The 12,127-nt window shown below is 40.4% G+C and overlaps 1 long non-coding RNA gene across 2 annotated transcripts in view; it reads right to left on the bottom strand.

Annotated features, from left to right (window-relative positions):
• Positions 1–12,127, bottom strand: part of LOC309440345 — a 78,615-nt gene that overhangs the window by 18,847 nt on the left and 47,641 nt on the right. For both annotated transcript variants that reach the window (XR_014184172.1, XR_014184173.1), the window contains exon 4: positions 3,898–4,082. This is a non-coding gene — a long non-coding RNA (uncharacterized lncRNA). The remainder of the gene's footprint in view (positions 1–3,897; positions 4,083–12,127) is intronic.

A 12,127-nucleotide genomic window follows, 5' to 3' on the forward strand; every position in this document is an offset into this window, starting at 1 on the left:
CCTTCAGATGCCACTAAATTACAAGTGAAAAATACAACTTGGAGAGCATATTCAACATAAGTAAGGAGATTAAGGAGTCTATCTGTCAACACTGGAGTCCAGATGGTTTTAAAGTAGAAGAAAAAACAGGCTATTGAGTGAGATGTTAATTATAAGCTCTTTTCTTCCTTTTAAGATGTTTTAAAATATTTGTTAAAATACTTAACTTTTCTGTAGGTTTTGGAGAGGCTTTTAAAAAATACCAGCATGGATTTCACACTAAAATTCAGTGTCTACACATCTGAGGAGGTTAGAATCTGCTTCTAGCGGTACTCACCAGCAGAGGTTCTTTGCACATCCAGCACTTACAGAGCACTTATTTCACAGAAATTTCTGTGTATGACTTGGCCAGTACTGGAGCTCAGGCTCAGAAAGATATTGAATTGCGCTATTTTTTGTCCTTGTCTCTCAATTTCCAACCCTAATCCAGTTCTAGGAGCACTGAAATCATGGGCCTACAACTGGACCTACAGCAGGCTCCTGTGACACCAATCTAGCTTCCAAAAGGATGAAAAAAACAATGTAATAAGTTAAGAAGAGATCTATAAAGGGGATAGGCCTCCTTTAAAAACAAGCATATTCCAATAGTGGTTAAATTCAAAGAGAGGTTCAATTCCGAATTATACCCTTTATAAAAAAGGGAGCCAGCCCTTTCTGTTTTACCCATCTTTCATGTGGAGGATGTCTATTTTAATGTTCCCAGGGGCTGCACCAGTGGCTTCAGGGATTTATTTCATCAGGTTGTGCTCAGTTTTTACTGCCCATTTCTCTAAGAGAAAATCTTGATTAATGCCCCATATCTAATAAAGACTATGCTCCTGTAGCTTTCATGTGCCCTGAAAGGGAAAACAGAGACAAGGACAGGACAGAACAGCTACTTCACTGGGATTTCCTTCTGGAGATCTCAATGTCAGACACATCATATGGCGGTTACTACCTGCCCCTCGGATATAAGTGTCATCAATCAACCTGGTAAAAATGGTGGGAGAAAAATCAGCAGTTTGTGCCTAACAGAGCATTTCACAGTTTAAAAGATCCAATGCTGCAGGGCTGGGAGAGATGACTTTGGAAAATAATAAAAGAACTCAAAACCATGTGTTCTAGCACAGTAATTCAATTGAGAGTGGACATTCTGAAAAATCTATCATTAATTCTGTGACAATACCACAGTACTTTGATCAGTTAATGACCAGATACAGAAAGAGTTGAGAAGCTGTTTTTTTTTTAAATTGTAATAATTAATTTCAATGGGAAATAAAGCCTGTCACCCACTCAGGAACATTGAGGCAGCTGAAATTTTCCAACGCTAGGACACTGACGCTGCTGCTGATGGGGCAGCTGAGCACTGCAGCTCTTCACTGGCTCAACGTGGCAACGAGGTTTCACAAAGGGTCTCGTCCTGCGGCCTGTGCCCCCGCTAATTGTTTATTTTATCCAAACCAGTGATCTTTATTAGACAAGATCTCACCACATCTCCCTCTACCAAAGTAAACACGTTTACCTGAATTAGGGACATATTTCTTAATAAGTTGAATATAAATCCTGTTGGCCGTTACAGAAACACACTCTATTTTAATGTTTTTTGGCTCAAATAACCCTTTTTTTCAGCTTTAGTGCCTTCCTGCCTTCATTTTATCGAACTCCTAAAAACATTTCCTAAAAATATTCTATCATTGTATCTTTAAAAAATAATAATGTTTTAAAGCTATTAAAATTCTTGGAAAACTTCACTGTATTCCGAGTCCTTTCCTCTTATTTTTGGATCTCCTTCCTGGTCCTGTATTCTTTTCCACAAACGAAGCAACTTTACCCCTCTTCTTGGCCACAGTCAGTTATTGAGACTGTGTATCATTATTAGCACAGATAAATGCTTGAAAGTCTCACAAAGTGATGAGCGGCTATGATGAGAGATGTCTGCAGAGAGCCCAGAAATCAGGCAACACAATAGCACCTACATTGGAAGAAGGGCCTATAAAAATCTACATACAACTGAAGACCTCTGCAGAGACATGTGTTCTGCAAGGATACTCACACAGTAACAACTACTCACATTCTAGAGTATTTATGTGTTGACAGACATACGGACCAGGCTGCTGACCAAAGCCAGTGACTCCCATTAACTGATCGTAACACTGACGTTACTTCCCAATGAGTCCTAAGTAATTCATATGTCTCTAGGAATTCAGAATTCACTCTCTCATAGAAAAGTTCCGTTTATAGGAGACATCAATTTCTCTTCTTACTGTGGATGGTACCCCAGAGTAATTCTGCAACATCCCTCATCTGTCTCTTAACAGAGTACCTTTAACTGGGCCAAAACACATTTTCCTTTTTCCATAAAGACAGCTGACATCTTGCGTTCATATGAGGCACACTGTGCTTTCTCTGGCATATCCCTAAGCTTTACTTCATTATTTTATATTTATGTGACAGTAAAAGAAGTTTATGCCACATGGATGTGCTGGTGTGGGGAAAAGCAACGAAGCTCTGTTGAAATCAATGGAGTTAAACTGGCAGACGCTGTTGTGTAGGAAATTGCAGAGCACCCTAAGCATATGAACCCACCGGGAAGACTCAGAGCTGGGCAACTAAAGCACTTTATGAGAAGTTTTGGATGAAGTACAAACAACCCTTTGTGTGCTCTCATGCCCGATAAATCTTTAAGTGGAGAAGACTTTCACACATGTACAAGCGGAAGAAAACTCAGTTTTTAAATCTACAGTTATTACAAAACACGGTGATCCTTCTTGCAATCCCTAAACACGTCCATATGCTACAACAATTTCAAAGTTAAATGAAAGAACATCTTTGTAAAACTGCCACATCTCAGCCTCACTTACTCTGTTCGCAAACTGTGACTACTTAAAGCCATCTCAACATGGGAAATTGCTATGATATTGTCAGAACGAAGAGCGACGTTAGCTTTTACATATCTGGTCTGTTGTAACTCATTTGGTCTCTAAGGATCAGCTATAGCCAGAGAAGATGCCAGTGACTTCTTGGGACATGGAATACAACCTGACTTCTGTGCACACTCTAGGCACGAAGGCCAGCAGTGCAGGACTGTGTCTTTAATGCCCATACAAAGGGGAAAACCTCTGCTCTTCTCAAGATCTGAAGACAGAATGGGAAATGGAAGGATCATTGTATTTGAAAATGATGCCTCAAGTTCAAGTCAAATTGGTACGTTGGCTCCTGCCTTTTCTAGCCAGATGCATTAAAACAAAAGAAAACAAAACAAAAAAACCTGGAACAATGTCCCCCGGACAAAGAACATCCTGTGAAGTGAAGCCACAGCACATCTGGGGGCCTCATGTTGCTGCTGAGTAATGCATGACCTGGGGACACTGTCATTTTGTGCTTCACAAGTCCCCAGAGGAAAAGCTGACATTTGAAAGAGACAAAAAAGCTTCTTCATGTGATGCCAACGCACCCTCTCCTGTTTCACTGGAAAGTGGGAGCATGTGAACAACACAGACATGAGCTCATGTAGCTGCGCTGATGGGAGCCACAGCCTCCCCGTCTCAATGCCAACACCAAAAGCCATGTGCCAAGACACGTGGCATCTCACAGCACCTTTTATTTTCTATTTCTGTTCTGCCCAGATTTCCATAAAATTCTGGATTGAAGTAGAAGTCAAGGTAGAGCGACAATCAGAGAAGCTTCACAATCATTGCTTGGGAAGGCACCTGATCAGTTCATTTCTTAATAATTTCCCTATAAACCATTCTTTACCACTCACCACACAGGTACCACATGTGCAGATCTGGAATTGAAAAACTATAATGTCAGTAAGATTTGCTCAAGATTTCACAGACCAACTAGTTGCCATTGTGTTTCACAGTGATCTAGACTTACAGTTGAGGTGTGGAGATTCCCAGTTCCATGAGCAGTTCATGTCCCTCAGCTCTGGGCATGGACAAGAGCGTGAAGGAATACGATGGGCTGGGTAACTGGCTTCTTGATGGGACTGTGGCACGTGCACCGAGATGATGGTGACAGGTCTGATGACTGAGAAGATCCTGGGTTTTGACCCCACAGTGCTGCAAAGAAACAAACTAGAATGAGTTGCCTTAGGCTCAGAACATAACAAAATCCTCCACATTGTACACAGGGGCAGGCACCCCAGGACTGGGTGAGAAGCTGCATTAACACTGGAATTCTTTCACATCTTCCTTGAAATCATTTTGAGTATCTTCAAACATGTTCTAGATTACTGAGATGCTGCTTTCCATTTCTGCACGGTGGAAAATTTCTAACCATATATTTAGACCTGGACTTTGTCAGAGTTGCTTACAGGTTGTGGTACCCACATCCAGTGACCTAGTTACTTCCAGAAGGCTGCCTTGCCTGGCTACATGAAGAATTGATAAGCTTCTGGAGCAAAGAAAAGTCCTCAGAACCACCCAAAGTTGTTTACTGTCCCTGCCAGTTCCAGATGAATAACTGGTAAGGAGAGTTTTCACTTTTTAAAAGGAAACATGTTCTCAACATGGTTCTTATAAGTTAAACCACATCACTCTTTCAAAAGACGACAAAGGAACTGCATGCATGATTGATGAAATATCCTAAACACTCTTACAGAGGAAAAAGTAACAAACGCCTGGGCAGATCATAAGCAACATGCACCAGAACAAGGCCTGACAAACAGCACAGTGCAATAATATGCACTGAGAATTTGGCAGTGAATATTTGCTTCCTGCATGTTTATTTATTTTAATTTGAAACAAAGAAACTCAGTGGTGAGTCTTTATGTACTGGTACAGCCATTTTCAAGTGTCACACAGGCCATGGCAGGCTAATTATTACTTGTTGTAAAGCATCAGAGCTCCCTGGATCTGCCTGTAGACACCAGGCGAGCCATTGCTTTGGTTGCAGAACTCACTTGGAGGAGATGCTCAGGTTTCAGCAGGTTCACTGGGAAGCCGCCACCAGGCTGTGTGTCACAGTAAAAGCCGTGAGGTGGTTTGTTCCATGCGAGGGAGGGAGGCTGCCAATCTTAAAAAGATCATTTTTGCTATTTGCAAACACAAAAATTGCTTTAGGCTCGCTGGACATGCCAAAGCCTTGATCAAAATCATGTCCCTTTCATGAGGATAAAACGTGTGTTCACATTATCCCAAAAGAAACAAGGGGGCATGGGGGAGAAAGGGGAGGGAATCTTTTTATCTTGGTTTAGCATGAAAATACCATGCACGGCTGCCAGTTGTTTATCAGCTTTTCCAGATCAACAATATGTTCCTTCTTAAGGCCTTTCATTTAAGAGCTTTCTGTCAATCTAACTTCTATTAAATAACAAAAACCAAATGGGGAACAGCCTCAGGCTCTGGGCTTGTCACATGACACTGCTGTTTAAAGAGATTTTTTGGTCGCCACCTCACAGAAAGAGTATTTTGGAGAATCTAATTCATAAATAATGGTTTTGTTTTGGGATACTTTCAATGTAATCCATTTTTTTATCTTTTAATCTTTTTTTCTTTTGCCTTGCTGCTCGAGTCAGTTGTCTCCACTTCTCCATGGGGTGGTTCTGCTGTTGCTTCTCTCTCTGGATGGTTGGTCCCTTCTTTGCATGCTGTGCCCCAAAGAGAATAAAAACTCAAAGAAGCATAGCAGGAGGGAATTTTGAGTCATGTAAAAAAGATCTGATGCTGGCAGAAGAAGGATCAGGGAGAGAGAATAGGGATTCCTCTTCTGGGACTGGGGTTGGGGGAAACAGCAAAGCAAAGAAAAACAAGGTGGCCTTATCTTCTAAAAAACACATCTACCCTTCAGTTTCAAAAGATCTTCTGTGACCAAATAGCGTAAAGGAGAAGATAGTGGTTTGCATAGAAAGAAGAGGGAATCAAAACAGGTTTTTAACAACTCCCTCCTCTGTTCCAGTGAGGAGGAAAAACTGCAAATACAAACACACAGGATATATCCCAATTGGGGGTAGGAGAGAGCAGCACACAGGACACCAGCTTGTGTAACTATAATTACAGGGACTCTGTCAATCATTAAAGCGAAGTAACTGGTATTCCTTCCTGTCGAGAGGAATTCTCACACCCATTGTGGTGGGTCTTTCCAGATGGATGAGCCCTAAATTGCTGCAGGCAAAGGAAACCATCCGTGCTGTTAAACTAATGCTGAGATGGAGCGGGATAAGGCTGTGAGGGGTTGGCATTTGGAGTGGCAACAGCAACCAGAACAAAAAAAAAGGAGAAAGTCATTAGTCACCTGTTTCTCTCCAAACATCCCCTTCCAGGTGGTCCCAAGCTTTAGGCATTTTTATAATTTAAGGGTCACTGGTATGTATTGTTTTATACTATCCATTCTTCTGGCAGGTGCTTTGCCTGATAACAGCCACAGATAACAAGGGCAAAGAACTTTTAGTTCCTGACAACACCTGCTCTGCACAGGCTGATGTTAGAGCTCCAGGCAGGTTGTCTTTGGGCATTGTCAGCGCTCGCAGTGCTCAGACCAGTCGCTCTGCTCTCGGCTGCAGAGCCAGAGGAGTTTGGCCTCCTATGTCCACTCCCAGGGTCTTGAACTACGCTGGATGGGGACATCAGAGCCCCTTTCACTGTGCCAGACACATCTCTGCACCAAACCTTCCCCTGTGTACTCTGACTGGCTAGCATTCCAGTAACATTTCACATTTCTAAAGCATATATGTATGTGTATGTATGTATCTTGTACATGAGGGTTTAATTTGTCAATAGTCCCCTCAGGTCCATCGCATTTTACCAAAATGGTCAATTGAGAAAGAGAGTTCCAAGGCACAATATCTGCAGTCCCTCCCAGGAGAAACTACTGGAAGTTGCCAGTGCTCAACTAATCTGGAAGAAACAAACCACACTGGATTTATAGCAAGTGGGGAAATTAGTTCATGTTTTGAGTTCCTTTTATCTTTATTACCAGAGCTATGGCTTTCTTGTCCTTGCAGCTGTGTGTCAGTAGTACTCCAACAAAGAGGGCCAACCCTTGAATTTTAATCCTGTATTCTGTTTCTTGAGAGAACTTTAAATATATTATTTAAAAGCAAAGAAATATCCAAGGAAATATATAGAGTCAGTGCAACATAAGTATGATGGAGAGACCCAGGTTTTAAAAAGGAAGATTTACCATATGCCTTGGAAAAGCAGATGGAAGTCAAAAGACCTGCCGTTCTTACTGTGCATTACTCACTTTTATTTTCCCTCTTGGTGTTTCTGTGCCCAAGAATTCACTAGCAGAGAGAATAATTTTCTTTTTGTCTTCTTCAACTCTCAGCTTGGCTCTCAGTCTGCTGGTGAACCTGTGAGCATCTTAACTTCTGCTTAGGACTGAGGTTGCAGCAAGTGAAGCTACAGGACAGTTCAGTCCACTTAAAGCCACCACATTCAACTCCTTCTCTGTCGATCTGTCAGACGCAAATTAGCAGAGACTAGCAGAGAGTGGAAGTGTGAACAGTCTCCATAAGGCTCAGGATAAATAGTATCTTCAGAACTCTAATTTCTAATCTGAAGTAATCAGAACAGATCTACTCAAGTTACTTACATAAGAGGGTTTTAAACATAGCAATAATCCAACCCCTTTAACATGAAGTGCAGTTTCTCAGTTTTCCTCAAGGAAACTAAGGAAGGATAGAATAAACTGATGCTTTCCCTCTGTGCCTGTACAAGGCTTTAAAAGGAAGTATATGAAAAGGAATAGCAATAAAGCTGTTGAGCAACATCAGCAAAAGATGCCCAGTCTAGCGACATTTCTTACCCTAGAAGTAGCCTGAAATGCCTAACAGACATTATCTCATCAATTCATGAATGAGCGACACCATGAGGACAGTCATTCTGAGGTTCTTTTAAATTTCATGTCTGTGGTTTTGCATTTTTGTCCACAGCTCGATACTCACTGCATCCAGGTGTTCAGATCCCAGCCTGCAGAGAGGGACAGTGCTGAGCACAGTGGAAGGTGACATGTCCCCTTCCTCCTAGCCCCGTCCATAGGTGTCATTTTCTTACTCCAGACAATCCCTCCTCTGATAGAGAACTGATTAAACTCCACAAAAATGCTCAATGATGGCTGACATTCTGGCTTTTAATCCTTCAATAGTGCCTCTCCACGCTGAAGTTCTGGGCAGATCATCAGCCTTATCTTCGAGCTTCCTGCCTCCTGTCACAACCCTACTGTTATTCAAACATAGTTTTGTATTTAATTTCATTTCCTTGTTTTTGTTTAGCTTTGATAAAGCAAAGGAAATCTTTTCTAATCGGTTCAAAACAAGACCATTGACTCAAGACCAAGTTCAATGAGCTATCAGGGGCAACAGGATACTAATGGCTAATGCAAAAGTCTGAGAAAGAGTCATGGGAACAAAAGCCACTGAAGGAAGAACAACTTGTCCTTTAAATTCATAACGAGGAAGTGGGACATGGAGACAAGTTCTGAGTTGAAGAGCCATTGCAAGAGGGACTGGGAAATGGAATAAGCAAAGGGCCAGGGGGAGCTGAGAGGGAGATCATAATGTAATGAACAGACATGTGTGCATGTATATGTGTGTACATATAGATATGCATATACATGAAAATGTTTGCATATGTACATATAAACATAAATACATACATACTATGGGGTTTTTTGTTGTTTTTTTTTTTTTTTTTGCTAAGCAAGGATACCAGGAAGGAAGAGTGACCTACAAACACAGAACATCAAAGAATTTAAACCAAAGTATTTCTGGAGTTCGGAAACGTCTACCTATCAACTCCCAAAAGGTGTAATCACATATATTCTCACAACACCAAGTAATCACTTACTGTTGACTTGACCACATGTCAGTGTAGAATAAAAAGGTTTAAGAAATGAAAAATATAAACGGCTCAGTTCTACTAAACTAACTCAACATCTAGAGTTTGAACCTGGCAGAGAAGCATCAAAATCCTTGGTCCTGAGAAACAGCCACATGACGGAACCTCATCCACAAGTCTTTCCATGAGCTTCAGAGAACTTTGGCTTGTACCCCACAACAGCTATTTTCAGGCTAGCTAAGGACAGCAGTGCTCCTACAACTGAACAGCATGAAGAGTAAGTCCAAGTCATAAAAATATTGTGCTGTGAGTTGAGAAGGTTAGAATACAAAAGTAAGTGAAGAAACAGACCAAGGCCAAACAGTCATATAAGAATTATCCACGTCTCATGCATTTACAGACACTTACCTACAGCGGGACTGTCTTGTCTAAGAAGGCTTCTTAGACACTTCTTGTCTAAGAATTCCTAAGAAAACCAAAACTGTGGCCATCAGAACCCTTCTAGTAATTCCTGTCCAGACTCCCAAGCCAAAGTTCTTTCTCTCACAGTTGTTAGTCCAACAGTTCTAACTTGAAAAAATCCTCCCAAGTAAATTGTCCCTAATTTTCATATCTCCATTGATGCATGATAATTGGGTCAGATCTGCCCTCCAACCTACTCCGTGAACAATTCTCAATGCACTCTTACTGCATCATATCTGCTATTACAGAAATACTGTTACGATACCCAGCTTTTAATATAGTGCTAGTTACTTATTTACTAGCTCTACAGACCCCCAAAAGTCCCTGGCTCTTTTCATAATTTGCTAAGACTTTCATGAGCATTTTTCTCCTTTGCTACTAATTCACATTAAGGGTCTTTGGTCATGCTCAGCACTAGCTGTCGCTTTGATCAGCACCCAGGCCAAATACCATGAGAACAGCCCTCCAAGAAATGTTCAGCTGTTCTGTCTTCCATCATCCTAAATGTGGGCTCTGCCAACAAAATGGCTTGGGATTTCATTACCTTTACTATATTAGGTTCTTTATAGACTTCAAGCTCATCTTTATTAAATTTTCTCCGCACATTTTCCCTTACATTCTCCAAAAATCTATCTCAGGGCTTTGTTCAAATTATTTAGTGGTCGTTCTTCCATCTAGGAAGAGGTCCAACAACTTGGATCTCTGTAACTTGGTGTCTCTCACTGACTTGGACCTAATAGTTACCTGCAGAAAAAGTAACGTCATTCCCATTTTTAACAAGCCATAGTTCCCTCTGAGGTGTTCAAACTGTTTGCCATTAACGTAATATAGTGTATTTATTGACTCCCAGAAAAGCTTTCCCAAGATCATCTCAAGCCAACAACTGGGTTTTATTTTCTTCAAATTTAAGTACTGTTTGGAGTTTGTTTTTTATTTGCCATACCTTCTGGTCTCCAACTGTCTTCTGGGCTATACTTCTCTCTCATGATAATTAACTCACTGGCATGGTAAAAAATGAAATGTAAACCATCTAGATTCACACCATTCTGAGAATTTCACAATGAGCATATTAATCCCTGCACTGTCACATTAAAAGTATCAGGAATGATACTTGAGCATCTCTCTAGCTTAATCCTTCACTGAGGTCCAATAGAGGAGAATGTGCAACCTTTGCCATTTCAATCATTTCACATTTGCACTTTTCTTGTACTTTTTCAAGCTATCCAGATCCTCTTTCTTCTGAAAGTCAATTTGTCCCGAATACACAACCTTTCTTAAACTTCCCTAAAAGCTACAGAGCAAATATATATATATCCTGAACACATTCCTGCCCTCTCTTGAGCACCTAATGGATTGAGTCTCTCCCCTCTGTGAAAAGCTTTGTGTTGTTTTTTTTTTATAAAGCAGATTGGACATAATAGGCTGCACAGAGAAGCGAAAATCCTGCAACATTTCTTCCATTGGGCACATGCACTTGGAATTTATTCAACCTTCCAAACCAAATCAGTTTCTAGAGTCTTTGAGTTCGTATAGGCCCTCCTGTTTTCAATAATGCAGCAGGAACACTATCGGCCCCTGGTGCTTTATTGGTCCTGAGAATTGTAATTGTCTCTCAAAGCTCCTCAAAATATGGTATTTCTACAAAACAGCTGAGCTGTCTGGATTTAAGCCCGTATCTCTTTTTTCCACCTCACTGTTAAAGAGATCGCACTATTTTCTCTATCTTTTTATAGTCACACTATAATTTCCACTTTCATCCTTAATCACGCTCACTCACTCCTCCACACTTGGATATTCTTGTAAAATGTATTCACATTATTAATACTTTTCTTCTCTTCTGTCATCTCTACTATGTTTTATTATCTGGTGCATCATTTAACTCACCCTTCAGCTTTATCGTAATTCTCAGCATAAGCTGGCTTCTCATTCTGGAGACAAATAATTGCCTCTGCAATAGCCCTCTCAGCTTCTATACGTAAAGTTTCAGCTGCAAGTTTCCCCTCTCTGTTTCTAAAAAATCTCTCATTCACTATCAAAAAGTTCCTGAAACCTCAAAACTGCTCTCAGCTATTATCAGCAATACTTGGATTTTCTGGAAATGTCAACTATTTTGTCCTGTCTCATAGGCTTGTGCACTTTATTGTGTTTTGTCATTCTCAGCATTGCTTCTTTAAGGTAATACACAGAACAACAACCTGAAGACTCTCCAGATATAACTTTGTCCTTTGAATAAATAAATATAGTGTCAGAGTGACCAATATCAGCTCTATTTAAGCTTAGAAATGTTCCAGTGCTCTTCACATCTATGTTAGATATTGCAAAATTTACTCATCCCTGTACTATTTAATAACACTAGAAGAACATACAAAATTATTTTGAATTCCACATAGAATGGAGCTTTAATGTCATCGTTTGCTTCTAATATAAGTTCATGGAAATCATTATGATCAAAACAAAATGTATGTTATCCTTTTATTCTGAAAAAAAGAGACATTCACTGATAGCTTCAAAACCAAGAATTTCTGAATGCTGTCACTCATTACAGAGACTTTACCCATTTCATGCCTTCTGGTCTTTTACAACTCAGTATGTTTCTGGAGAGAATTATGCACTGCAGTTTTTTTGCAATGACAAAATACTATAGATGTCTAGTTCTTTGCTTAAGGTTCCTTTACCTCCAATAAATTGGAGATACTCATTTTTCAAACAATCAAAGCTATGTGTGACACTTATTCCTTTCACATAATCTGGAGGTTTTCTGGCCACATCAACTCAGAAGTTCCATGCTTTTAAATTCCAGCCCTCTCTCTGTAGGTCCTCCCTCCACAGAATTGACTGTTTGGGGAGTTGTTTGAGGAGTTTTT

The sequence above is a fragment of the Streptopelia decaocto genome, assembly GCF_964273445.1.
Source record: "Streptopelia decaocto genome assembly, chromosome: 5".
Taxonomy (NCBI): domain Eukaryota; kingdom Metazoa; phylum Chordata; class Aves; order Columbiformes; family Columbidae; genus Streptopelia; species Streptopelia decaocto.